Source organism: Oncorhynchus kisutch, linkage group LG16 (assembly GCF_002021735.2).
Source record: "Oncorhynchus kisutch isolate 150728-3 linkage group LG16, Okis_V2, whole genome shotgun sequence".
NCBI classification, from domain to species: Eukaryota; Metazoa; Chordata; class Actinopteri; order Salmoniformes; family Salmonidae; genus Oncorhynchus; species Oncorhynchus kisutch.
Genome location: NC_034189.2, coordinates 39,673,196 through 39,698,699, shown reverse-complemented (window position 1 = coordinate 39,698,699; position 25,504 = coordinate 39,673,196). Strand labels below are relative to the sequence as shown.

At 42.9% G+C, this 25,504-nt stretch overlaps 1 protein-coding gene across 1 annotated transcript in view; it reads right to left on the bottom strand.

The window, feature by feature from the left end:
- LOC109906686 (double-stranded RNA-specific editase 1-like) overlaps positions 1–23,982 on the bottom strand; it is a 58,775-nt gene extending 34,793 nt beyond the window's left edge. Inside the window, exons 1-2 of the mRNA XM_020504520.2 lie at positions 23,797–23,982; positions 13,795–13,881 (exon numbers count right to left, since the gene is read on the bottom strand). The gene's annotated coding sequence lies outside the window, so the exon portion shown is untranslated. The remainder of the gene's footprint in view (positions 1–13,794; positions 13,882–23,796) is intronic.
- Between the last annotated feature and the right edge of the window lie 1,522 nt (positions 23,983–25,504).

The following is a 25,504-nucleotide window of genomic DNA, read 5'->3' as shown; positions in this document are numbered from 1 at the left end:
CAGAAAATCACATTGTAGGATTTTTTATGAATTTATTTGCACATTATGGTGGAAAATAAGTATTTGGTCACCTACAAACAAGCAAGATTTCTGGCTCTCACAGACCTGTAACTTCTTCTTTAAGAGGCTCCTCTGTCCTCCACTCGTTACCTGTATTAATGGCACCTGTTTGAACTTGTTATCAGTATAAAAGACACCTGTCCACAACCTCAAACAGTCACACTCCAAACTCCACTATGGCCAAGACCAAAGAGCTGTCAAAGGACACCAGAAACAAAATTGTAGACCTGCACCAGGCTGGGAAGACTGAATCTGAAATAGGTAAGCAGCTTAGTTTGAAGAAATCAACTGTGGGAGCAATTATTAGGAAATGGAAGACATACAAGACCATTGATAATCTCCCTCGATCTGGGGCTCCACGCAAGATCTCACCCCGTGGGGTCAAAATTATCACAAGAACGGTGAGCAAAAATCCCAGAACCACACGGGGGGACCTAGTGAATGACCTGCAGAGAGCTGGGACCAAAGTAACAAAGCCTACCATCAGTTACACACTACGCCGCCAGGGACTCAAATCCTGCAGTGCCAGACGTGTCCCCCTGCTTAAGCCAGTAAATGTCCAGGCCCGTCTGAAGTTTGCTAGAGAGCATTTGGATGATCCAGAAGAAGATTGGGAGAATGTGATATGGTCAGATGAAACCAAAATATAACTTTTTGGTAAAAACTCAACTAGTCGTGTTTGGAGGACAAAGAATGCTGAGTTGCATCCAAAGAACACCATACCTACTGTGAAGCATGGGGGTGGAAACATCATGCTTTGGGGCTGTTTTTCTGCAAAGGGACCAGGACGACTGATCCGTGTAAAGGAAAGAATGAATGGGGCCATGTATCGTGAGATTTTGAGTGAAAACCTCCTTCCATCAGCAAGGGCATTGAAGATGAAATGTGGCTGGGTCTTTCAGCATGACAATGATCCCAAACACACCGCCCGGGCAACAGGCCTCTCTCATCTTTTTAAGTGGGAGAACTTGCACAATCGGTGGCTGACTAAATACTTTTTTGCCCCACTGTATCTATTGGTAGGCCTATTTGGTCATTATTTTCTCATGTTAAGCCAAACACTTCACGAAGCTATACATGGTGTCGCAAAGCTGCCATGATGAAATGAAATGAAACACACTAATCAGCAACCCATATTTTTTGGTTTGTTAAGCCCTTGAAGAACTGTTCTCCACTAAAGATGATCTGTTTGCATCTGCCAATGAATTGCCTGTCCAGTATCCAGACTACATATCCCAGAGCATCCTATACAGTTCATCTCTTTCCGTGATGTGTTGAGGCGGGAAAATAAGGGAGAATGCGCGAGGCTCAATTAAAGATGTTCCAGAACTGCTGCGTTTGAAGCACCACTCCCTTCTGCCCAGTTTCCCTGATGTTGCTACGGCAATCAAGTTTTTCTGTTTACCATTCTGTCACTTCTGTGGAGAGATCGTTTTCTAAACTAAAACTCTACCTAAGAACAATGCGTGAAACTCTCGGCCTGACATGTGCTTTTGAACCTGTGAGTAAGCGCCACTCATTCCACTGGCACCGTCGTAGCCTTTACCACGGCATTTGTTCACCGATATCCCCTTTACTTTCAATCAATTATTTATATTTCAAGGCCTGAGGCACTTTGATCAGTCACATTCTTGAAGCCCAAGAAACAAATTCTTAAGCTTCCTAGCGCATATGGAAATTAAAAAGGTTTATGAATGATTTTTTTGGAGGATAAAAAAAAAAAAATAGACATTGATGACAGGCACACGGGCCCCCCCACACCTTGCAGGGGGTGTCCGGTATGCCAGTAGCTCTGGTCAAAAGTGGTGCACTACATAGGGAATAGAGTGCCATTTGGGACACATGGCTACGGGGTAGGTTACTCAGGCAGACCCACATGTGCTGAGGGTAATTTGGTGCACCAGTGATTCCATTTGATGCTTTATGGTGCCTGATGTTTAGGGTAATTTCCCTGTGCATAGAGAGACTGTGGTCACGAGTGACAATGGTTTGAAAACTCAGTGTGTTCGACAGAGTATTGGTACAGTTTACAGAGTCCATTGTGCTTCTAATTGCCAAGGAAATATGACACAAAAAATAATAATTCGAGCACATTTTGTGGGAGCCACATGCAAATAGCACCTGCACTGGCTCGATTTAAAAAAAGACTGGATATCTCCTCACTGAACCATGCAGAGAAACCAAACATTCCCAAAGTCTGTTTGAGAGGGTCTCTTTCTGAAGGTGGCCCTCGTAAAGGGCTGATAGAGCTATCATTGTCCACAACCAGACCACAGAATGAGAGTGAATGAGAGGAGGAATACAATTTTGGCAGGTAGAAGGTTGCAGCTAACAACGCACATGCATATAGTATTGTGTGACGATGTCCCATGGATTTTCCCCCACCTTCTTCCTGAGGGGAGTTCACTTCCTCACTCGTCTGTTCCGACCCCTTGGCCTGTACGCCTCCCTCCCGGTCCAGTACACTTGTCCAAACTCTTCCAGTTGTATGCCTCTTGAATGAGCAGGGCAAGCCCATCATCACAACTCATGTATGGAAATCAAAACCAATTCCTGTAGTACAGTAGTGAGACGGGAGCGTGGAGTAAGGAACCGGTGATGTTGACTCACTGTCAAGAGTGCTTTGCTTTCGGACAGTCCTGATGATGAGCAGTCGGGGGTGGCTCTTTTAAACATGTGGGTTTTAGTGTATATACAGCTATTTCCTTACAGTTTCACTTAATGGAATTCATGTTACATTAATCTTGCATTGACGCTACATTAACATTACATTGACGTTACATTGTGATGAGCGATTTTTTTTTCACTGTTAAGTATTGGTGTGTGAAACTTATACAGTAGCCTATGTACGGTTAATTTACAAGCAGAGAGAAACATTAAAGGCGTTCTCTGGTACTTTAGCGACTGAGAAAGCATTTTGTAAACCTCCCGCTTTGGGCTGAATGTGTCAATGTGTAGTTCATACATGCATAATCTACGAGCATAATTACTGTCGTACCTCAATTAGCCACAAAATCCCTAGTTTGAAAGCGACCGTTTTCTTGAAGCTGTGCCATGCCATTTTCCCTACATTTCCCCCCACCTTGGCAAGCCCTCTAGCAATTTGAGTTCTATTCAATGAGGTTCAGCCCCTCGCATTTAAGCGACAGCTGGCAAGAGGTCTGCCCAGCGTTATCCAATGATGAGAGAGAGAGAGAGAGTAAGAGAGAGAGAGAGTAAGAGAGAGAGAGAGAGTAAGGGAGAGTGAGAGAGTAAGAGAGAGAGAGAGAGAGAGAGAGCGCAATGATGTGGCACACATATGATGTAATACGCAATTTACGGGGACCACTTTTGGCTCGTGATTGCTATTTTCAGAACTACTGGCTAAAAAGTGTACAATAATCTTTTTACTGGGAAATCTGCAGTTAAGCGGTCGCCCACCAGCTCTGATTTGGTAAACAGATGAGGGATGGACTGGAAAAATGTTACCCCTTTAAAATTCATAGACAGAGCTATGGATGAAAGGACTGCCCATCTGAGATTAATATGATAGTTTTAACCATGTGTTAAGGCTATACAGTGGCGCAGTGGTCTAAGGCACTGCATCTCAGTGCTAGAGGCGTCACTACAGACACCCTGGTTCAAATCCAGGCTGTATCACAACCAGCCGTGATTGGGAGTCCCATAGGGCGGCGCACAATTGGACCAGCGTTGTCTGGGTTTGGCTGGTGTAGGCCGTCATTGTAAATAAGAATTTGCTCTTAACTGACTTGCTGAGTTAATAAATACAAAATATTCATATTTTTTTATTATTTTAGATTCTGATTGGGTAAGACAACTGAACTAAGCTTATGAGGAATTTACAAGTTACATTCTTCAAAAGTGTATTCTTCAAAAATATAGTGAATTTAAAAGTACAAAAACTGATGCAGCAATCACAGATTTCACCTTTAACAATCGGGTTTACGATACTGAGCTGATGCACAGGCTCCAATAAATCCCTGAGGTGACAGTCTCTACAGAGAATGACTCCCTTGTGACCATCAAACCAGTTTTACTGCTCTCAGCGGTGGAACGTACATGACTGAATGTTACGGATTTATTTCAAGCACAAGAGTAAAATCCCTATTCATCTATTCACCGCCGGTAACGTCCCTTTGAAATGACGATGGCGTACTGATGGAGATATATGGTAATACATATTCTGCATACCCAAAATATTTCTATGTTTTATTGCCACATACACTGGATTGGTGCAGTTAAATGTGTTGTTTCACCGGGTCAGCCATAGTAGTACAGCGCCCCTAGTGCCTTGTTCAAGGGCACGTCGACAGATTTTTCACCTTGTCGGCTCGGGTATTCGAAACCAGCGACTTTTCGGTTGCTGGCCCCACGCTCTAAAGCTTCTAGAAGACCATTATATTGCCATTGATAATACACTTCCACCGTGTGTGGTGTAATCATCATAGGACAGGCCTACATACATATCCGACTGTACACACGATACATGCCAATTGTTCTTCCACTGTAACGGAAAACTGTCATTTATACAGTCATTCTGAGTACTGTCAACAGTAAAATACTCTGAAATGATTTACTGCAGCATACTGTAAATTATGGTGCATTGTGGGAAAAGGTTGTGGCACTGTAATCAACCCCACAGAATACAGTGTCCCGCACCGTATCTTTGTAGAGCCAAAAACCTTTTGACTACTAGTAGTTGCATGGTTTGTTGTTTCTGGCTCATTATTAACATATTGTGATGTGTGCCTTGTAAGAGGCTATATTTGTTGTACCCGTGAGTGAGAATTCTGTAACCAATTTAACTCATGTGGTTATAGTGCCCCATCAATTTGTATAGGGGACAGAATGGAGTGGCAGCAAGTCTTAAACCTTAAATGGTTGAGCAATTTCCCATGTCCTTTTGTTCTGTTTTGCCCTGTAGTTGCTGCCAAGATGGAAGCCTTGAGGCCTCTAGAAGTGCCACCGAATATTCATTCATATGGTGTAATGTGTAAACACTTTACCTAGCAGCCAACCTGCTTGCACCAACCGCTTGTAATTACAGTAAAATATTGTGAAAACCCTCAATGAATCTCATCCATTCATTCTGATTAAGGTAGCGTTTACTTTTTTTTTTACAGTATAATACAGTACATTTTACGGTATTGTATTGTGTCATTACACAGTACTTGCTCTGATGCCGTATTTATATTACAGTAGGTGTACTGTAAAATTAAATACAGAATTCTACTTGCCACCGAGCTGCCTGTAAGCTACTGTGAAAACCATGGTAACCCCTTTAGTGTAGGGATACATACATAACCGATTCAAGGCAACACAGTAAGGGTGATGCCTTCCCTGCACACTATATCTCTATAGTGCACAGATCAGCATGTTCCTATCAGGGTGGGGCCCACGGGGCCAGATGGCGCTTCTCCTGGTTTCTCTGCATTTAATCTGTTTTCCAAAAATAATTTCCAAGAGAGGAGATTAAGATTCAGGGGATTATATTACTGGGCCTACTGTATGAAGGATGAGCACCTGCAGTGGGGGATGGCAAAAGAAAATAATCCACACAGAAATAAATCATTTGCCATTGAAGAAATAATAGAGAGATCCAGGAGAGGATGCCCGCCCCACTGTATCAGAATACTTTAAGATCCTTTGTTGCTCATATTTAAATGATTATGTGGAAAAAGGTGTAGCCAATAGCCATCACTCCTAATCTGTGATAGCCGGAATAATGACCGTAGGAACTGAAGCATGTTTTATTAAACTTCCTAGAGCTCGTTTACACAATACCAGGAAAACCTCACAGACAGGCCTCTGAAATGATGTTAATGTCACCTTTTTGTGTTATTCCCTGTCTATTTCCTGAGTTCACTAACCATCAGGGAAAAAACAAGTCCTGTAGGGGCAGGGAGTACAGTACACATTCTTCTTCACCTCACAGGTGGTGGAGATTTTTCACCTTTAACCTTTTACTGCAGTGGGCTAAATCAGGGTCACACAGAGTGTTTCTTGGTACACTTGAACAAATACTTTGAAACAAAAGTATAAACCTCACAGACATGGGTATGAGTAAAAAGCCTGTACCATGTCAGATATAGAGTTGAACTGTATTACATTTTGAGTTTGCGTTGCAATATTACACTTTATATACATCACAGAAGACTGAAATATAACAAAACCGTTTGACATAGAAACACCAGATTTTCATCGTCATTTCTTTTTGTTTTGTTTTCTTTATTATTTATGAAATTATGAAAAATGAATAACATTCCACCTATGAGGCCACTAGAGGGTGATTTGGTCATTTGACTGTAGGAAAGGGCTACTTTGTGAGCCAAGGTACTGACTCCTATTGACCCATCTTCTGATAAACATCATGTATTATGGGAGGTCTGAGTTCTTGGTCTGTATTGACAATGTCTAAGGCTGCATTTACACAGGCAGCTCAATTCTGATATGGTTTTTTTTCTCACTAAATGGTCTTTTGACCAATCAGATCAGCTCTGAAAAAGATCTGATGTGAAAAGATCTCATGTGATTGGTGAAAAGAGCAGATAGTGGGGAGAAAAAAAATCTGAATTGGGCTGCCTGTGTAAACGCAGCCTAAGAGTATAGCTGATCTAGGTCAGGTCTCTCCTGTCCAGATAATCTTATTCATTGTTATCTAAAAAGTCACCACTCCTACACTTTATAAATACCTTCAGACTTGTGCTCCTTCTCAAAACCAGAATCCAAAAGGCAGCAAAGTGTCCCTTTGGAGTCATTTGACTCACTTCTGTCAATACAAACAACAGTGCTTCCATTGAGACAGATGGTTTCTGATGCATTAAGAGACAACGCATTGAGCGGTCCCGGTCTCCATGTAACTCTACCGTACTCTGGGGACTCATTCACCTTTAGTGGCCGTAAAGAGAAAAGCTCAGAGAAATGAAAGCGAGATTTCGCCCTGTCTTGGGACCACGAAGAGCCAGGCCATGAAATCTGCCTTGCTACAGATGTAGGGTCTTAATTTGAGCCAGTTTGCTACAGCGGGAAAATGATCCTGCAGCGACAGGAAACGTGAATTATTATGTGGATTATAGTTAATTGACATTTTTTTGTAGGGGTTGATACATTTTTCGTTAAGGGCAAATCAAATCTGAAATGTCAAAGCGGGAAATTACCAACTTTGGAATCCTTTTTAAAAAAACTCAATACACTCCAAATGTGCATTTCCTGAAAAGAGGGATCAAATTAAGGACACAAGCAGAGCCGTTAACTTTGAAAAACGTATGCCACTTAGCAGATACTTTCTTTATCCAAAAGCAACTTACAATAGAATAAGATTCTAGAAAATGATGTGCTCCCATTGCTGGGAGTGTTAAGCAATCATGCAAAAACCTGGCCCTGGACCAAAAAACATAAATGTAACCTTTATTTAACTAGGCAAGTCAGTTAAGAACAATTTCTTATTTACAATGACGGCCTACCGGGGGAACAGTGGGTTAACTGTTCAGGGGCAGAACGACAGATTCTTACCTTGTCAGCTCGGGGATTCGATCCAGCAACATTTCGGTTACTGGCCCATCGCTCTAACCACTAGGCTACCTGCCGCCCCCAAAGACCCTATCCCTTTTTTGATTTAGCTTTTCTAGCAGGTCGGAATTCAATGTTCTTCTGGACAGACTTAAAAGCTGCTAAACACTCTCTCAAGGACATGCCTGTAGAAGCAGGCAGTACATTTGGCTACCAAGCAGATCAGGAAAAGACCCAGGGTGACACCACCACACCTCCAAGTTCAAAATGTCCTACAGCTGTGAAAATAGCACTTAATAAATATACAAACCATGCAGAGTGAGTGTAAAAAAATCATGCTGAACCGATACCATGTGTGGTGTGTTATAAATCAGAAAGGGGTGGTGAATGGAGCAGCAGAATCCCTGGCGGACAGAGAGATGTCTGGACAACATACACACCCGACACGAAGCAGCTCAGGCTGGAAGAAGAGGCTAACATCTGCTAACGTACTGCTCGAGACACTATTTACTATTTATGTCGTCTGTCTGTCTGCTGCCACGGCCCACATCTGCACTGCACTTTCACGCACGCGCGCGCACGGACACATGCACGTACGCAAGCGCGCGCACACACACACACACACACACACGCTGGAGGCGGATGATCGTGATCGACAGGGCAGCAGTGGGATGCAGTAGCTCACACCCTCGGAAGAGCTCCAGTCCCAGGCCTGTCTAGTCCACATTGCCTGCAGCCGATGGAGGCCGCAGACAAACAGGCCTCCGACACACTGACAGGGAGAGAGGGGAGCGAGACAGAGAATGGCTCTCCCCTCAGGTGGCGCAGTGAAGCAGAACCACCGTCAATCCCTGAGAGACAGGAGAGTGAGGTAGAGCGTGTTTTGTTTGTGAGGATTCAATCTGTTCTGTCAAAGCAGTCCAGCCATGTCCAGTCCAGCGTGCCACTGGACAAATGAAAGCTGACAGAGAGCAGTAAATAAAACGCTGGGAAAAAAGTGTTATTGTCACATGCACAAGTACAGTAAAAATGCCTAACCTGCGAGCCCTGCCCAACAGTACAGTATTCAATATCCAAATAGTATAACTATAAGAAAATGTCAATAAATAAAAACACGAGAAATACACCATACTGAATATACAAAAGTATATGGACACTCCTTCAAATTAGTGGACTCGGCTATTTCAGCCACACCCGTTGCTGACAGGTGTATAAAATCGAGAACACAGCCATGCAATCTCCATAGACAAACATTGGCAGTAGAATGGCTCAGTGACTTTCAACGTGGCACCGTCATAGAATGCCACCTTTTCCAACAAGTCAGTTGGTCAAATTGCTGCCCTGCTAGAGCTGCCCCGGTCAACTGGAAGTGTTTTTATAGTGAAGGTGGAAACATCTAGGAGCGACGGTTGCAACATTCACATTCCCAAGTTCCAAACTTCCTCTAGAAGCACAAGAACTGTTCGTCGAGAGCTTAATGAAATGCCTTTCCGTGGCCGAGCAGCCTCACAAAAGCCTAAGATCATGCGCAATGCCAAGCATCGGGCTGGAGTGGTGTAAAGCTCGCCGCCATTGGACTCTGGAGCAGTGGAAACGCGTCCTCTGGAGTGATGAATCACGCTTCACCATCTGGCAGTTGCGTTTATATTGTTGTTCAGTATATATACAGGGTTAGTTCCAACACCATAGTTACAATGTGTAGGGATTATGGATCGATAGAAGTAGATACGGTTAGTGGTAAGGTGAGTAGGTAACAGGATATAAGACAAACAGAGTAGCAACAGCTTGTATGTTAGTGGGTGTGCTTGTGTGTAGAGTCAGTGTAAATGTATGTGCATATTACGTGTGAGTGAGCAGGTGATGGAGTGAGTGAGTGTGTACGCGTGTAGGGCCCTGTGAGTGTGCATAGAGACTAGAGGTCGACCGAATATGATTTTTCAACGCCAATACCGATACCGATAATTGGAGGACCAAAAATGCCGATACCGATTAAATCGGCCAATTTAAAAATACAAAAAATGTATTTGTAATAATGACAATTACAACAATACTGAATGAACACTGATTTTAACTTAATATAATACATCAATAAAATCAATTTAGCCTCAAGTCTATAATGAAACATGTTCAATTTGGTTTAAATAATGCAAAAACAAAGTGTTGGAAAACGAAAGTAAAAGTGCAATAAGTGCTATGTAAGAAAGCTAACGTTTCAGTTCCTTGCTCAGAACATGAGAACATATGAAAGCTGGTTGTTCCTTTTAACATGAGTCTTCAATATTCCCAGGTAAGATGTTTTAGGTTGCCTCCCGGGTGGCGCAGTGGTTAAGGGCGCTGTACTGCAGCGCCAGCTGTGCCACCAGAGACTCTGGGTTCGCGCCCAGGCTCTGTCGTAACCGGCTGCGACCGGGAGGTCCGTGGGGCGACGCACAATTGGCCTAGCGTCGTCCGGGTTAGGGAGGGGTTGGCCGGTAGGGATATCCTTGTCTCATCGCGCACCAGCGACTCCTGTGGCGGGCCGGGCGCAGTGCACGCTAACCATCGTTCTGCCCCTGAACGAGGCAGTTAACCCACCGTTCCTAGGCCATCATTGAAAATAAGAATGTGTTCTTAACTGACTTGCTTAGTTAAATAGGTATAATAATACCTATTATTAATAATACCTATTTTATAAAAAATAAAAAATAAATGTAATTAAAATGTCTTTTTGCCCAAAAATAACGATTTCCGATTGTAATGAAAACTTGAAATCGGCCCTAATTAATCGGCCATTCCGATTAATCGGTTGACCTCTAATAGAAACAGTGCAAAAATACAAATAAACGGTCAATAAAGATACATGGTCAACTCAGATGGTACGTGGAGCTATTTTGTTAGCTATTTATCAGTCTTATTACTTGGGGATAGACGCTGTTCAAGAGCCCGTTGGTTGTCAGACTTGATGCACCGGAAGCAGAGAGAATAGTCTATGGCTTTGGTGGTTAGAGTTTTTAACCATTTTCTGGGCCTTCCTTCCTTCCTGATATAGATGTCCTGGATGGCAGGGAGCTCAGCCCCAGTGATGTACTGGCTCCAGTGAAATAAGAGAGGAACTATTTGATGTAGATATCCACACTACCGTTCAAACGTTTGGGGTCACTTAGAGATTTCCTTGTTTTTGAAAGAAAAAAACTTTTTTTGTCCATTAAAATAACATCAAATTGATCAGAAATACAGTGTAGACATTGTTAATGTTGTAAATGACTGTTGGAGCTGGAAACAGCAGATTATTTTTAATGGAACATATACATAGGCGAACAGAGGCCCATTATCAGCAACCATCACTCCTGTGTTCCAATGGCACGTTGTGTTAGCTAATCCAAGTTTATTATTTTAAAAGGCTAATTGATCATTAGAAAACCCTTTGCAATTATGTTAGCACAGCTGAAAACTGTTGTCCTGATTAAAGAAGCAATAACACTGGCCTTCTTTAGACTAGTTGAGTATCTGGAGCATCAGCATTTGTGGGTTCGATCACAGGCTCAAAATGATCAGAAACAAAGAACTTTCTTCTGAAACAGAGTTCCTCTTTCCAGTGTCTGTGTTCTTCAGTGTCTTAATATTTTATATTTATTGGCCAGTCTGAGATAAGGGTTTTTCTTTGCAAATCTGCCTAGAAGGCCAGCATCCCGGAGTCGCCTCTTCACTGTTGACATTGAGACTGGTGTTTTGCAGGTACTATTTAATGAAGATGCCAGTTGGGGACTTGTGAGGTGTCTGTTTCTCAAACTAGACACTCTAATGTACTTGTCCTCTTGCTCAGTTGTGCACCGGGGCCTCCCATTCCTCTTTCTATTCTGGTTAGAGACAGTTTGAGCTGTTCTGTGACGGGAGTAGTACACAGCGTTGTAAGAGATCTTCAGTTTCTTGGCAATTTCTTGCATGGCAGAGCCTTCATTTCTCAGAAAAATAACACTTTTTTGGTTACTACATGATTCCATATGTGTTATTTCATAGTTTTGATGTCTTCACTATTATTCTACAATGTAAGTTGGGTGATGCAACAGGACAACGACCCAAAACACAGAAGTAAATCAACAACAGAATGGCTTCAGAAGAAGACAACGCTACAACTCGCTACAACTCCCGTACGGGCTCGGGAGAGACGAAGGTTGAAGGTCATGCGTCCTCCGATACACAACCCAACCAAGCCGCACTGCTTCTTAACACAGCGCGCATCCAACCCGGAAGCCAGCCGCACCAATGTGTCGGAGGAAACACTGTGCACCTGGCAACCTTGGTTAGCGTGCACTGCGCTCGGCCAGTGGGTTCACATACTTTTCCCACCCTGCACTGTGAATGTTCACACGGTGTGTTCAATAAAGACGTGAAAATGTATAATTGATTGTGTCTTATCAGTTCAAGCAGACTGTGTTTGTCTATTGTTGTGACTTAGATGAAGATCAATTTATACAGAAGTCCAGGTAATTCCAAAGGGTTCACATTATTTTTCTTGCCACTGTATGTGTGATGGTGACGAAGATAAAACTGTGAAGCATCCGTACTATTCTCGCCAGACAGCCTGTATTGAGTCAGGAACTTAACAATCAGCATTAAGTACTAGCGGGTGATGGCATCTGAAGCCAACCGCTCGGTTGAGCTCCTGCTAGCAGTTTTTTTCAATAACCAACCTGAATAGAAGGATAAACTAATGATTGTAGACAGCAGAGAACTTTATTACTAATGACTGTGTAGGCCTATATTAGTCATATTGGTCAGCCAATCAGTGGCTTTGACACAAGGATGCCTGAGGCACTTCCTGTTCTTACACCCAATAGCCTTGAGTTATTGTGACAGTAGCCTAATTCAAATGAGAATCCACACCTCGGAAGATGAAATACGTTTCATAGGCAGTTAAGCACAGCACTTAGGCTGTCGAGGTGTTTCACACTCATCACAATTCTCACCAGGAAGGGAGAAAAACGTGCAGTGAAGCAAAACCTGCTATGGATGGTTGCTGACTTGCTCAGATTTCTAGCCTCATACAGTTAAAGAAGGCTATCAACACTCTTAGAGGATGACTGTCAGGGACACCGAAATGTGCAGTAAGCAAATTGCTACTTTTGTAAAACAGTCTGTCTTAGCAACTCCGGTTACATTACTGCACTATAGAATTCAGTTATTAGTTTTAACTAGATGCTTTACCCGAAATGACATTCAGAGGACTCATAACTCACAGCCGCGTCATCAGGCTAAGTCCCTTTTGTTGTACTGCAACGTTTTCAGCTGGGGGACAGATCCAGCGGAAGAATGTGACCGGTCAGGTTAGCGTGTTGGTGGAGAATAATGACTCTACCCAGGCCACCACTGAGTAACGCCACACAGCGCACACGAAGACTCCTTCCCTCCCTCCCTTTCTCCTTCCCTTCCTCCCGCCAGAGGGCTAGGGGTGCGGCGCAATGACTCAGCGCCATCCAAATCGGGGCAGGGAGGTCGAGGGCAGGGGGACACGGGGGGTTTGACTCAGCAAGTCTAGCATTCTCCAACAGGGCAGAGCAGCGCTGCACGCTACCCCGTCATGTGTCTTATTCCCCCTCTCATCTGAGTCCCACTGGTCTGACTAAGGGGACCGGGATACGAGGCTGCTCTGGCCACTGGTAGCCCTCAAGGACCCTGTGTCTAAGTAGAGGAACCCTGGTCACGTGGGGGGCCCCTCGTGGTGCCTTCAGCCTGGTACTGAACCACAGTGGTACCAGATAAAAGGCTATAGGAGGGTACAGAGCCACCCACGAAGATTTACTAAGAGGTGTAAACACTGAGAAACAGGGTATTTAGACTCTTCCAAATGTGCCATGTCTAAGGGGGCAAAGACAACAACGGATTTGTCTAAATAATCCATCACCAAAGTAACCCCTGTGTGACGGCACATTCTCATAAACCAAAAAGCAGGGATTTCTTCACCTCATCACAGGAAAGCGATCTCATTCAACAGATCCTCAACAATTATTCAATGAGTGTTGAATTACAATGGAATTACAGAACTCCATTCTGAAATGTATGCATTTGCCACAGACATTTAACTAGAACTAAGCAGCTCCAAGCAACCACCATTCTATCTTACTGCTACAGTATCTTACTCTCAGACTCTCACAGTCTGAACCAGAGATAATAACTGTCGGTTATAAATTTGATTTTTATGTTCTGAAAAGCCTTCATAAAGCCACAGATGATATCTTAGCTACTCACAGTATATTGGAGAAGACAAGCAGGAAGTAGATCAGGGTCAAGGGTCATCAATCAGTTTACTCACTGTTCTGCCAGTTCAGTTCATCCCTGTAAAAGAGCAACACAGCAATGTTAAGTTAACGGCGTTAGTAGCCAGCTAAACTAGAGCCTCTGACCTATACAAATGTAGGATCTTAATTTGAGCCAGTTTGCTACAGCAGGAAACTAATCCTGCAGCAACAGGAAATGTGAATTATTATGTGAATTATAGCAAATTGACATTTATTGTAGGGGTTGATAACATTTTTCGTTCGGGCAAGTTTGCATTTCCTGCTGCAGGAAAATTCTCAGCAACAAAAGAGTGATCAAATTAAGATCCTACATCTGTATGAGAACTCAGAGAACAATGGGGTTGCTGGGTAGAACCTCCGTCGCCTGTAATGCCCTTAAGCATGGTGGCCAGGCTCACTCAGCTCAGTTTGTCAAAGAGGGTTTTAATACAGATTGGTAAAGTAGGGCATGGTAATGAGAGAATAGTGCCAGGCTAATACTCTGATAACTCTGCTGGCCACTTCACATCCCCCTCAAGGGAGGGACTAGGGAGAGTGCAGGTCTGTAGAGTGGGACTAAAATAACCACTTTAGACAGGATTGACACTCTCATGTCAATGTTCCCTCTAAATTTCTTCGGCACTGAGCATATTTCATGTCTACTGAGCTCAAACTTGAACGTTGTGAAAATTCTGTGCAAATTCCAGTGTGTGCTTACTGTGAACACTGAGGCTATACCCGCTTTTAAGTCACAGTTTTGACAGTGGCCAAGTTGGCTACTGTGGCTATCTGATCCTAATGTAGGCCTACCAGAGTGGCCTACCATCAAAAACAATGGAGAAAATTCTTCCCATAACTTGGAAATAGCTAATCTATCATTCAGTCTACAGTAGCAGCCAATGTGTGGTGTTCAATGTAGGCCTACATTCCATGAGACTTTTGAAGAAAAAAAAAAAAAACATGGAGGGCTTGACATGAACCTGTTTATCCACTTGTCCTTCAGACAAGGAAGTGACTGAAAATATTGTTATGCTGTTTGATGCAAGAAACCACGGCCGTTTTTACAGAGAATCAGACATGATGCTACCCTCGTAGCTTATTCTCGCCTGCCTCAAAAGACAACGCGGCCCCTTTTAAGACAAATAAAAGCGGTTTTCTGTTCTACCTGATAATGAAATTGCCCAGAACCTGGTGTCCCAGGTCTAAATTAGTCCCCGATTAGAGGGGATTAATTTTTTTTAAAGCAGTGGAACTGGCTTCCAGGACCAGATTAGGATTTGATGGACATAACAGCAACCACAAAGACAGACACACCACCAAGTCCAGTGGGTCTACTACTCTCTTTGCCGACGTGATGCCCGGCACCGGTACAGCACTGACGGGTCAGACTAGCGGCAAACAAAAGACTGATGTTCTATCTTGTTGAGCAGCAAGCCCAATCAGAGACACATCTGGCTGGTAATGTGACCGTGACGAAACCCTGATGATGGCAGCTTCGCTGTCCAAACGTTGATTGTTGTTTATTATATCTACTGCGTCGGTTGCCAAATGAGAGGGCGTTGCCTAACTTTTCGGGTAGTGCTACTGTGTCAGTCATTCACCCTCTGTGGATATATGGTGGAGGTATGGGGTATCCTGGCTGATTCCCTCCCAGGAAACGGCACCGCCAGCTGAGCACTCAACCTGACCTGGCTCTGCACTGCACTGCACCTGACCTGCAGCGGTGACGACACTGCACCAGTCCCACGGTACAGTCCTGGTCACAGTGACCTACATCTCTGCACCGCTCTCTATTTGAGCATGATGGATGTAGCCCTGCACTAGCACAGCAGCAGGCAAGGAAGAACTCCCTAGAAGGAAGAAACCTCAAGCGGAACCAGTCTCAGAGGTTCACTCTTAGAACAAAAGGTGCTATCTGGAACCTAATAGGGTTCTTCGGCTGACCTCATAGGAGAACCATTTTGAAGAACTCTTCTGGTTCCAGGTAGAACCCTTTTAGGTTCCATGTTGGACCCTTTGAACGGAGGGTTCTACGTGGAACCCAAAAGGGTTCTACCTGGAACCAAAAAGGGTTCTCACTGGAACAAAAAATGGTTCTCCTACGGGGACAGCCGAAGAACCCTTTTGGAACCCTTTTTTCAAAGAGTGTAGACAGTGGTGTCTTATCAGCCATTCATCTCCCTGTAATTGGGATACATCAACCAACATGTCCTCTGATACCATACACTGTCTGTTTGAAACAGGGGGGCCAGACAAGCTGCCTGCCACAGACTCAAAGGCCTTATTAATACCAGCCCAACATAATATATAATTCATTGAGGCTGAATGGCTACAAGTGCAGGGGCAGCTGTGAGGGATCTGTACAGAACAGGAGGCCATCGCTCTCCCCGTGTCACAGAGGATCCGGCTGGGCTAGCCTATAATACTTAATCTTCTCAGTCAGCGCTACGGAGAGGTAGAGAGAGAAAGAGAGAGAGAGAGAGAGGAAGGGAGAGAGAAAGAGAGAGAGAGAGGATAGGGATGGAGACAGGAGAGAGAGGAAGGGAGAGAGAAAGAGAGCGAGAAATAGAAAAAGAGAGAGAGAGAGAGAGAGAGAGTGAGAGGGGCCAGACCAGAATGCTGAGACTGAATTATAGGGAGACCATACTGAGGATAATTTATTAACGGCTTTACACCACATATGATATACAGTATACAGACAGCAGGAATTTGCACATGCATGTCTTCCATTGTTTGTTCTTATTCCCACTCCCATCACAAACAAACCCAATGGCATGCACGCACATACACAGACAGTGTGAGGAACACCTGCTGAGATGCTAGGGAATCACACCGTGTTGATCTGAGCGGTGTGTGGAGGATCTGTTTTAAGAGCACCGTGTCTCCTGGCCTGTTCACCGCACTCACACACACACACACACACACACAGTCTTCCGGCCTGTTCACTATCTCTATTAGAGACCGGTTATGAATCATTAACGGACCACAGCACCATATTACAGACGCGGGCACGACCCCTGTGTTAGAACAATAACACAGGGGACAGACAGGAAGTGAGCAGCACCGGCTCCGTGTTACAGGTGGGGAGGGGGGAAGAGGTGACGAAGGACACTCATTTGCTTGTCTCATTACGTGAAGGTGGTCAGATTATGCATGCATGATGTCGAAACGGAACATATTAGTCCCCCCCCCCCCAGACAAAAACGACAACGGCGTGAAAGGAATAAAGTCGAGCCCATGTTCGCCCACTAAACGACTGTGACGACGCACTGACATCATGCTATTTGTTGTCTGTAGCAGGTGCTGGTTTGGTAATAACCGCGGTGGTCAAATGAGAGGTACAGGGGGATTCTGTCTATTGAAACAGCATTAAAGGCATCCTGTGGTTTCTTGGCTCTGGGCCAAGCATCTCCAGCAGGCAGGGATAACATTTAGGAGTCTAGTAATGAACCAGTGTCCTTTGTTCCCCGGGTTGATTCGAGTGTTGGAGAGAGATGAAGGCGGAATGGAGAGAGAGAGAGAGAGAGAGAGAGAGAGCGGGAGGGAAGAGTGGGACCACAGCCGGTCTTCGGAGAAAGGCCTCCGAAACCCAAGCGAGCTGGTGACTGTCGGCAGTAACTCCAGTCCTCAACCAAGAGGAGAACATTGGACAACTACATACTACACAGTGACTTCTATTATTCAACTTTTTTTTCACCAGGCACTCACATAAATCATCACTCACATAACGATCACTCACATAACGATCACTCACATAACGATCACTCACATAATGATCACTCACATAATCATCACTCACATAATCATCACTCACATAACGATCACTCACATAATGATCAAATCGCCCTTGTGGATCGAAGTGTTTTTCAGTCATTTCCGGTAGAATATTTTCAAGGTTACTTGAAATTCAACGTCTTTTTAAAATGACCCACGAGCTGTGTAGCCTGGCAGAGAATTACTGGATCAACTCAGCCGTCAGTCAGTCAGTCAGTCCGTAGCTCTGCGCCTGCATCATTCCTCTGTGTGATTGCCTCAAATAGAGAAGAGCCCTCGCTCCCTATTAGCAAGTTAATGAAGTCAAGGGTACCGGAATAGCGAAGCAGTTTGTTTGGAATATAAACTGAAAAAAAATACACATTTCACTACACCAGCAATAATATCAGCTAAATATGTGCGTGACCAATAACATTTGATTTGAAACATTTTGCCTATTGAGCACCCGTAGCTAGTACCCATAGCTAGTACCTGTAGCTAGTACCTGTAGCTAGTACCCATAGCCAATACCCGTAGCCAGTACCCGTAGCCAGTACCCGTAGCTAGTACCCGTAGCCAGTACCCGTAGCCAGTACCCGTAGCTAGTACCAGTAGCCAGTACCCATAGCTAGTACCCGTAGCTAGTACCCGTAGCTAGTACCCATTGCCAGTACCCGTAGCTAGTACCCGTAGCCAGTACCCGTAGCTAGTACCCGTAGCTAGTACCTGTAGCTAATACCCGTAGCTAGTACCCGTAGCTAGAACCCCTAGCTAGGCCTACATGTATGTGAAGAGGGACTTGAGTTAAACTAGAAAGGTGAGAGAGGACACTGGACAGAAGCTCAGGGAGGGATAAAAGTGAGAGGCTGTGTTATGTTGACAACAAGGCTGAGAGTCCAAGGGCTGGGAAGGGACAAAAGCAGCGCTCTTTTCTTTGCTGCAGTGGGGAGAAACTTTCTGGTGAAGGGCAAGAGGTTGGGAGGTCTACACTGCTCCTGTCCTGAGAGGGTTATATGATCACCCCGTCTCAAGCTCTGTCTAGTCCACCGTCCACAGCACTGATGATACATTGTTAGACTAGCCAGTTGGTCATTTTAGAAAAACTCTACTAAAATGTCACACAATGGGCATCTGTCAAATAAATCTTATTTGCCATTCGGTTAGCCATCAATGTTGGTGTACCTTCCTCTCATAACCTGTTAACATGGCAGCCATATACGATCATAGATATTCCACAGATAGCAATAGAACAAAGTGGCCACTATCACTTTTAATAAGTGAAGTGATGGCATTCTCTCTTTGCAGTGGCAAGTGATGGTGTTTATCTGAGAAAAGGGAGAGGAGGATAGATAAAGAGAGAGAGCTTGGAGGATAGAGATAGAGAGATATAGAGAGAGGATAGATTTAGGATAGAACAAATTCTTATTTACAATGACGGCATACTGGGGACCAGTGGGTTAACTACCTTGTTCAGGAGCAGAACAAAATATTTTTTACCTTATCAGCTCAGGGATTTGATCCAGCAACATTTTGTGTTACTGGCCCAACACTCTAACCACTAGGCTACCTGCTGCCCCTACATAGCTAGCTAGAGAGAGAGAGAGAGAGAGAGAGAGAGAGGGGAGGAGGGAGAGGGGGATAGATAGCTAGAGAGAGAGGAGGAGAGGGGGAGTAGAGCGAGACAGACAGAGGAGGAGAGAGAGGGGGGGGATAGATAGCTAGAGAGAGAGGAGGAGAGGGGGAGTAGTGAGAGACAGACAGAGGAGGAGAGAGAGAGGGGGGAGGAGAGAGAGAGGGGGGAGGATAGATGGAGAAATTAACCTAGAGAAGACCCCCCTGAGCAAGCTGGTCCTGGGGCTCTGTTCACAAACACAAATAGACCCCACAAAGCCCCAGGACAGCAACACATTTAGACCCAACCAAATCATGAGAAAACAAAAATAAAATTACTTGACAAATTGGAAAGAATTTACAAAAAAAACCAGAGCAAACTAGAATGCTATTTGGCCCTAAACAGAGAGTACACTGTGGCAGAATACCTGACCACTGTGACTGAACCAAAATTAAGGAAATCTTTGACTATGTCCAGACTCAGCGAGCATAGCCTTGCTATTGAGAAAGGCTGCCGAAGGCAGACCTGGCTCTCAAGTGAAGAGCCTTTTGTACTTTAACTATTTGCATTACAAACTGTATATATACATAATATGACATTTGAAACGTCTTTATTCTTTTGGATCATTTGTAAGTGTAATGTTTACAGTAAATTTTTTATTATCTATTTCACTTGCTTTGGCAATGTAGACATTTGCTTCCCATGCCAATAAAGCCCTTAAATTGAATTGGCAAGACGGTATAATGGAGGGAGGGACATTTGATTCGTTATAGAAAGAGGCAGTGAGCCATGCTGTAGAACCGCACAGTACAGCCCTGCAGATAAGCAACTCTACTTGTACAATATTACGACTGTAAAACAAGGCAGACAGGCTAATATGCTAACAAGCGACACTAATCTTCATGAGGCTTAAATTGATTCCTTTACAACAGATCTGTTGTTGTCACCAACACTAACTCACACCCACCCACACACACACACACAAATCCCCAATTACAATCAAATGGAGAGAAAACAAGTCACCCTGATTCTAGTAGTATGACATATTAAATTATTAACAGTGTACAACAATGAAAGAGTGAATGTTGCATTAAATCTCAACAAAACACAATGAGAAATGATTGGAAGAAGCCTACAACACTGTGGCCTGATGCTTAGAAACATGACCACGTTGAAATTCATAGTCATAGCCCTTGGCCTAGATCCCCCCCCCCCCCCCAAATACTTGGATCCAAGTATTTTCCTTTGCACAAAACCCCAGCTCTTATCAGTAATTACAAAGGATTCACTGTTCTGTTCTCACAAATCATTTCCTGCCATTTAAATGTCACAACGAGTGACAGGGTGGAAAACAACACGGCTTTTCTTCTTCATCACATTTTACTGCTCGCTGCTGTGTGTGTGTGTGTGTGTGTGTGCGTGCGTGCCCGTCCATTAACGTGTGTCTGCCATGCCTGGCCTCACCCTCAAATCAGCAAGACTGTTGAAAGGTTACAATGAGCTGACTTGCCTAAATAAAAAAGCCCCAAGTCGCCTCACTCTCGACAGCTACAAATACATCAATGACTTCAGCAAAATGGTCCCAAGGACCGCATGAAAAACACACCCTGTTATCACTCCATGTCCTCACGCAATGCTTCAGCCGTTTGACCAGTAGTTGTGTATTATCTCCGGCACACAACACAGCCTTTATCCATTTGACATGAGATCATGCCAGGACATAAAGAGGAAATCTACATTACGCCCAGAGAATTACAAATGCTGCAGTGCATTATAATCCGTTAATGGGGACTAGTGATGTGTGTGTGTGTGTGGGGGGGGGGGGGGTATTCTTTTTGATGATGTATCTTATCGTTTTGACAATACCGTAATGTCCTTTTTTGTGCTAGTTTGTGCTAGTAAAACTCCAGCGTAGCTTGTTCCCCTTCTTCTTTCAAAATAGAGAGCCCATTTGTTTTCAGGACTTTTATTTCCATGACTGATCAAAACACATTTTGTCATGGCTCTCTCTTGTCCCTCTGCAGCTGACATATGGTGAGCAATATGTTTGGAGCATCAAATCACAATCAAATTACAACACGTAGAATCGTGAGAGTTGCGATACATATCTTATCGGCACATACTGTGAATATCGTGATAATATCGTATCGTGAGGTCCCTGGGTATTCCCAGCACTAATGGAGACTTAATGAATTTACTGTATAAAAGCCGGGGTCTATAAGCTGTAAATACCTACATGTGTTCTGCATTATCGGGGCGTCAACAAATAACACCATACATGACAAATGTATCATTGTCTCCCTAACAATCGCACAATTGTCCAGCAACGTGAATAATAATTTCTCCTCCATTTCTGTTCCATAAAACGGTTTTATACAGCACAGTAGCAGGTCCCCATATTGGGGATAGTCTCATAATAATGATGAGGACTAGAAATGGCTTACTATGGAGGTTAAAGGTCAGAGAAACACATTAAGTGATGGAGAGGCTTCACAACAAGTTCCCCTCAAATCCATAACCTCTAGTTCTGACTACACTCTCCCCTCCCCTAATCCCTACTTGTCCAAAGAATCCTTCTCCTCTAAAATCACTCATTTGTTGCCACTAGTATGCTTTGAAGGGGCTTATAGAGTCATAGAAAAGGCCTCTCGATTGTAGGTGGAGGGGACTTTTAGCTGGCCATGTCTGTGCCACTTTTCAAAACATGTTTTCAAACTACAATAGGTAGTCTATATTCTCTAATATATATATATATATATTAAAACGTTCAAATCTCTCAAATCTCAAGTCTCTCAAAATTGTTATGAATTTGTGCCTCTAGTGTAATTCAAAAGGCTGATTGTGGGCCTTTTTAATGAAGAATTAGTTTGTTTTCTATGATTTGTGTTTAGCTTTTCGTGCATTGATGTTAATACTGATGTGTATAGTGTATATTGATGTGTATAGAGGGCTCATCTGTAAAAGAGACCTTGGTCTCAGCATTACTCCCTATCAAAAGAAAATATATCAAATGAAATACAACTTCAATCTACAATAAACCAAGATGAATAAATTAAAGAATTTTATCAATTACATTTTTTTTTAAATATATTTTATCACAAACAATCTTTGATGGCATTGTTTCCAGTGATCTGTGATCTCAGTACTATTCATCAAAAGATCATATTCACGCTCAAAGTGAAAACCACATAAAAGGTCTATGGACGTAAAACAAACAAAGATACATCTCATTACTGAAACGATAAAGAATCAAAGACGCAACAACAACCAGAGACTCAAACCAGGTTTATAAACGCACAAAGTTTGCATAGAGCACTGACCTTGGTAACACATTGAAACACCAAATAAGTCAATTGAGGATGTTTGGAGCCCTAGGCATTAACCACTAACCATCAAAAGGCCAATAGGTTGACTGATTGAGAACACACACATTTTTGTCCACTGGTGCTTTGTTTGGAGTGTGGCGCTGTGAAACTATTTACCGTATGTAATGTCTTCATTTCCTACTTTAAACCCGACCCAAGACGAGCCAATCATGTTTTTTGATGAAAGAAAATTGGAGAAAGTGTAATAGATTCATTTCAATGTACTAAACATTGAACTTAATAGGGAATGAAAAAAAAGGTTTAAATAACAGACAAGAAAAGTGTTTGAATCAACAACAAAAACTCCTGGATCAAAGAGAAGAGTCATTCAGCAGAGTTATACTTGCTATAGCCTACATTAGTAATAACACATTTTATATAGATTTAGTGATTCTTTCTAAAGGACAGCAATCGCTTTCAGGCTACAGGACGGCTTGTAGCCTAGCAGTTAAGAGTGTTGGGCCAGTAACAGAAAGGTCGCTGGTTTGAATTCCCATTGCTACAAGGTGAAACATCTGCCGGTGTGCCCTTGAGCAAGGCACATAAACATAATGTGCTCCAGGGGTGCCATACTACTATGACTGACCTGTAAAACAACACATTTCACTCCACCTATTTGGTGTATGTGTGACAAAATATGTTTTCCCCCAGTAACATTGCCATAGCGTCCTAGTCGTGGATGTATACAGCACTGTGGCCTATTTAGGAACATGTCAACTTGAATGCCCTTGCCCACACCTGCCCTTATGGAAAGTCAAACTACAAACGCAATTGCCATTTAGCCTAATAATTGTGACCTCTTCTGGTATCAGAGAACTGTTATGCAGTGAAGAGGTGTCGCAAGGTTCCTTTCAAATAAAATTAAACCATCCCATGATCACGGAGATTTGACTGAAAGTTTCTAATAGGCCTAATATCAGTTATTTTATTTGGAATATAGGCCTAATGATCACCATGGTGATGCTAGGGAATGCTATCTCTGTCGTGATGGGAATAACTATTAATTAACACTGCATGCGATGTGAAATCCAAAATACACACGTTTTTTTTTTGGGGGGGGGGGGGGTATGCAATTTATTAAAGGACATTAATATAAACAACGCGTGTAGCCTAGGCTACTGCAATTCACCAGAATGGCTATTTGAACAGATATGTGGACGGTAAACTATAGCCTACGTAGGGTAATATAATAAAACATGACTGATCTCGTATGCAATACATCATATAAGACGCCGGTACTTACAGTTTCTGGGGCAACCAGAAAGGAATTGTTCCTCACACAGCTTGCTCAATCTACAGTCCCTCGTCCTCTGTCAAAACCTGCTCACTAGACACTTGACGGGTGATGTGTGTCCAGACGCGCTTACGCTGAATACCACTGAGAACAACAATGGTGATGGACCGCAACGAAACTTGGCAGGCAAGAAAAAAATCTACGCAGCCAGAAATAAAAATTAAGAGAAGCACCGACTTCATTGGATAAGGAAATGTTGGAGCGATGCTGTTGCTTCCTTATTGGACACAAGTCAGACGATGCGTGTCCGGATTGGATAAGAGAAAATAGGTGGATACGAATAAATTGGACAAGATTGGTGAACTTTGACAAGTGAATTGCGCACGGCGATTGGACACAATCATCCTCATCACTGACTGTTTTCAAACGTGTAATTATTTAAATTATTCTGATATTAAATGTCTGTATAGATCATTGATAAAGGCTTTATGCACTATACATACATTCTTCACAAATAATTTATCAGCAAAGTCATCATATATAAAGCATTCATAAGAGCATAGACAACTACCTATGTATATTCTGAGGCATGAAATGGTTTATCAGAGCCAATTTGCCCAGAGCCTCATAAAAGGTTATAAAGGGTTTATGAATGCTCCATTAATTGGGACCATTATTCCCTGGCTGGAAAAAAAAGTGGTAACAGACTGTTAAATAGTTAATAGTCAACGTCCTGAATTTTTGTATGAAGTCCTTCAATGTCAAGAACTTCCAAGGCACAAATATTTATTCCATTGCCATGGCTGTGTTAATCTTAATTACGGTTCAACATCATTCTTAAGTGAGGTATCCTTAGCAATAGTCTCCTAAACAGTGACACTGAATAAAACAGAGTTTTTGACATTCAATTTATTTCAGTTTAATTTAAGTGAAACACTACACGTCTTTATAATAATTGACTATCTTTGAAGAGATCAGGCATAAATGGCTGTATACTGAACAAAAATACGAAGGTAACAATTTGAAAGACTTTACAGAGTTAGTTCATATAAAGGAAATCAGTCATAAAAAATGTATCTTATCTATGGATTTCACTTGACTGGGAATACAGATATGCATCTGTTGGACACAGATACACTATCATTGGAAAGTTTAGGATCACTTAGAAATGTCCTTGTTTTTGAAAGAAAACCCCTTTTTTGTCCATTAAAATAACATCAAATTGATCAGAAAAACAGTGTAGACATTGTTAATGCTTTAAATTACTATTGTAGCTGAAAACAGCATATTTATTTTATGGAATATCTACATAGGTCGTACAGAGGCCTATTATCAGCAACCATCACTCCTGTGTTCCAATGGCACGTTGTGTTCGCTAATCCGAGTCTATCATTTTAAAAGGCTAATTGATCATTAGAAAACCCTTTGCAATTATGTTAGCACAGCTGAAAACTGTTGTCCTGATTAAAGAAGCAATAAAACCGGCTTTCTTTAGACTAGTTGAGTATCTGGAGCATCAGCATTTGTGGGTTCGATTACAGGCTCAAAATAGCCAGAAACAAAGAACTTTCATCTGAAACTCGTCATTCTATTCTTGTTCTGTGAAATTAAGGCTATACAATGTGAGAAATTGGCAAGAAACTGAAGATCTCGTACAACGTTGTGTACCACTCCCTTCACAGAACAGCGCAAACTGGCTCTAACCAGAGGCTCTAAC